This window comes from Trachemys scripta, chromosome 16, assembly GCF_013100865.1.
Source record: "Trachemys scripta elegans isolate TJP31775 chromosome 16, CAS_Tse_1.0, whole genome shotgun sequence".
Classification (NCBI taxonomy): Eukaryota; Metazoa; Chordata; order Testudines; family Emydidae; genus Trachemys; species Trachemys scripta.
In genome coordinates this window covers 13,127,390-13,130,879 of record NC_048313.1, presented here as the reverse complement: position 1 = coordinate 13,130,879, position 3,490 = coordinate 13,127,390, and the positions used below count along the sequence as shown (strand labels likewise).

Genomic DNA, 3,490 nt, shown 5'->3' with positions numbered 1-3,490 from the left:
TGCAGGGGACTTACTGGACTCCTTCACCTGCTCCTGCAGTCCTCTCGCAGGCAAAAATTCCCAGGGTCCCCCCCTCCATATTAGGATCAAAGCTGGGCCCAGACAGGAGCTGGAGCCTGTCATCCCTACAATGGGATCAGGGAGTTTGGGGTGTGCAGGGGATGGTGGGGTGGGTGTGTGGGGTGCCAGGATGGAAAGATTCAGGCTGAGATGGGGTGGTGGGGAGTTCAGGAGGTGCTGGGATGCCAGGATGGGCGCATTCAGGGTGCACAAGGCATGCTGGGATGGGGGGTTGGGGTATGCAGGGGTAATGGGGCGTTAGGCTGCACAGGGGTGTCAGGGATTGGGGTGAGTTTGCTCTGGAGCAGTTTGCCAAGGAACAATGAGATCAGGGAGCCTGACCATAATCTGGGCTCCCAGCACCTGCTCTGGGCCAGGCGGTGCGGTCAGATCAGGCAGTTTAACCTGTGCTGGGCCAGCAGGATCAGACTTTCCAACATCAGCAATGCAGCCCCAGCCCTCCATGTCCCCTCCTAGCTCTCCGCAGCACGCACTGCCTGGGTCCGGGGAGCCAAGCGATCCAATCTTTGGAGCCCTGCCAGGGGAATTCTCTCTCTCAAAGGGCAGGCAGCTGAAATCCCCTCTCCCATCCCCCCGAAACAAAACCACTGGGAAGAAAAGGCCAGTGGTCCAGGGTATCTTTCCTTTTTACCAGGCCGCTTTGTTCTTCGGATCTTCTCTCACTCCGTACAAAATCTCCTGTGAGCACTCCAACTCCAGACCATTGTTTTGATTTTTTGTTTTTAACTTAAACACATAGAAAGCTTCCACTGCTTGTAAACGGTTGAAGAGTCGCTGTCCTGCCGTCTCAGCGTTAACCATTTCGCTCCCAGGCCGCCCGGGGACCGGCTAGTCCTCCAAGAACCAAGGCCTGGTAAGAGACACCTCTCTGACTGGGCCGCAGCTGGTGGCTGAGGCTGACGACCGGGTGGGGGTGAGGGGGTGGGGAATAATGCCTTTGCAGGTACCCCGGCTGCCCCCCCCATGTGGGGATGCTTGCTTATTGCACAGTGCATGGCGAAGCGCGGGAGAGTTTGGGTTTGGTTCGTTTTTCTTGGGGGGGTTCTGTCTTTCCCCCCTCCCCCGACATTCACAAAAGAATTTCAATGTTCGTTCTTTTTATATCTATAAAAAAAGGGGGGGAGCAAAGATGACGCTTGCTGGTTGGCCGGGAGCACGGGAGCGGGGCTGGGGGAGCACCGGCTGGGTTTTAAGAGCAGCCGCATCTGTCAACCACCATGCCCGGGATCTTCCCGTAGATAATCTGCTGTTTGTCATTGAAGTAAAGCATGTTGATGGGGGACATCTTGGTGGGGGTGCAGCAGGGCCCGGCCGAGCCCCGGGGGTTGGCCTGTTGCACCAGGTGGGTGTGCGGGTACTTCTGCATGAACATGTACTCGCACTGGCCCGAGCAGTAGTTGGCTTTGTACCGCTTGGGGGCAATAATCCAGTCCCAGCCGAAGGCCTCAAAGTCAACAGTCAGCGGGTAGCGGCAGCAGCGGGACTCGGTGGAGTGCTCGTCGCAGTCCAGCCCCAGGTTCCGCCGCGAGCGCTTGTTGTTCTCCAGCACGCGGAGCTCCATGAAGGGATGCTGGGGGGAGAAAGCAGACAGCTGAGCCTTGGCTCCGGGGCAGCTAGGGCCAGCGTTCAGGGAGGAGGGGCATGCTGCAGGGAGCCATCCCATCAGCTCCCTCTAGCTACCTGTCCACCCAGCCATCCCTAGCCTCCCTCCACCTAGCCACCCTTCTGTATCCATCATCCTTCCCTAGCTACCTGTCCACCCAGCCATCCCTAGCCTCCCTCCACCTAGCCACCCTTCTGTATCCATCATCCTTCCCTAGCTACCTCTCCACCCAGCCAGCCATCTCTAGCAAATCCATTGATTTCATCTACTAATCCAGCCTCCTCTGCCGGCCCCTGATGCGGGGGGCGGGGGGGGAGAAGTTCACCCTGTAGCTGGGTGCCGGGCAATGCAGGCCGTGCTCTGGGCTGAGCTCTGCGTCACTAGGCTGAGTGGGTCCCTCCCTCCTCCCCAGTGTTCAGTCTGACCCTGCCTTGGGGTCCAGCGTGATTTGAACCCGGGGTTCCATAAATCCTGCCAGCAGGACAGCTAGAAGACTAGGAAAGGGGGCTGACCCATGGGCTATGACTGGCCCAAGGACTCAGAGACAGGACGGGCTTGGGCAGGAGCCAGCCATCTCCTCACTGGGGGCACAGACAGATGGTGGCAGATGACAGAACAAGGAGCAATGGTCACAAGTTGCAGTGGGGAAGGCCTAGGCTGGATATTTGGAAACACTATGTCACGAGAAGCACTGGAATGGGGTCCCTGGGGAGGTGGTGGAATCTTCTTTCTTAGAGGTGTTTAAGGCCCGGCTTGACCAAGCCCTGGCTGGGATCGTTTAGTTGTGGTTGGTCCTGCTTTGAGCAGGGGTTGGACTAGATACCCCCTGAGGTCCCTTCCCACCCTGATCGTCTATGACTCTATCGTCTGAGGTGACATGATGCGTCTCCCGCGGGAAGGCGGCCGTGGGTCTGGGCAGAAGGCGACAGCCCCTCTCCCTTCTGCCCAGGAACTGGCAGAGACTGAGGCTGGCGGGTGAAACTGATGGGAAGAAGCATCTCCAGCAGCAGCCATCGATTGACCTGCAGCACAGTGGCCTCCATTCCATGCCTGCTGCTGGGGAGCTCGCCGGCGGGAAAGAGGCTCTGGGGTGGCTGGGAATCAGAAGGGGACAGGCCACCCCCTCCACATCAGCCTGGCTCCTCAGGGCACAGAAATCCCCCTTCACGGGGAGAGCATGGTGAACCCAGAGGGGAACGGGTGTGTGCCTTCCTAGAGCCATCCGGCTTCAGCCATTCTGGGACCCCCAGCCCCTGCTAGCCCAGCCCTGCCCCCTCCCAGCTCTGCCGGTGCCCCTCACTCCCGACCCGCAGCCCCTGCTAGCCCAGCCCTGGGCTCCCCCCAGCTCTGCCGGTGCCCCTCACGCCCGACCCACAGCCCCCTGCTAGCCCAGCCCTGCCCCCTCCCAGCTCTGCCAGTGCCCCTCACTCCCGACCCGCAGCCCCTGCTAGCCCAGCCCTGGGTCCCCCCAGCTCTGCCGGTGCCCCTCACTCCCGACCTGCAGTCCCCATTGCCATCCGGTGCCAGTATTCTGGGTCTCTCCTCAGCAGAGTTCACCCATTATATGAAAATGGAGCAGAATTTTGTGCTGTGTTACGATCTGTGCTGAAGAGAGCCCAAAGGGGGGTGCACTGTGGTCAGCACTGACTTTGAAAGGAGAGCGCCCCCTACTGAGTCCCCCGGCCCGCCCCCTGCAGCACAGCCCCCCCAGTGAGTCCCCCGCCCCGCCCCCTGCAGCACAGCCCCCCCAGTGAGTCCCCCGCCCCGCCCCCTGCAGCACGGCCCCCCTACTGAGCCCCCCGCCCC

At 60.6% G+C, this 3,490-nt stretch overlaps 1 protein-coding gene across 1 annotated transcript in view; it reads left to right on the top strand.

Annotated features, from left to right (window-relative positions):
• The first annotated feature begins 364 nt into the window (after window positions 1-364).
• LOC117888676 (inositol polyphosphate 1-phosphatase-like) overlaps window positions 365-3,490 on the top strand; it is a 39,057-nt gene continuing 35,931 nt past the window's right edge. The window contains exon 1 of the mRNA XM_034792297.1: window positions 365-934. The gene's annotated coding sequence lies outside the window, so the exon portion shown is untranslated. The remainder of the gene's footprint in view (window positions 935-3,490) is intronic.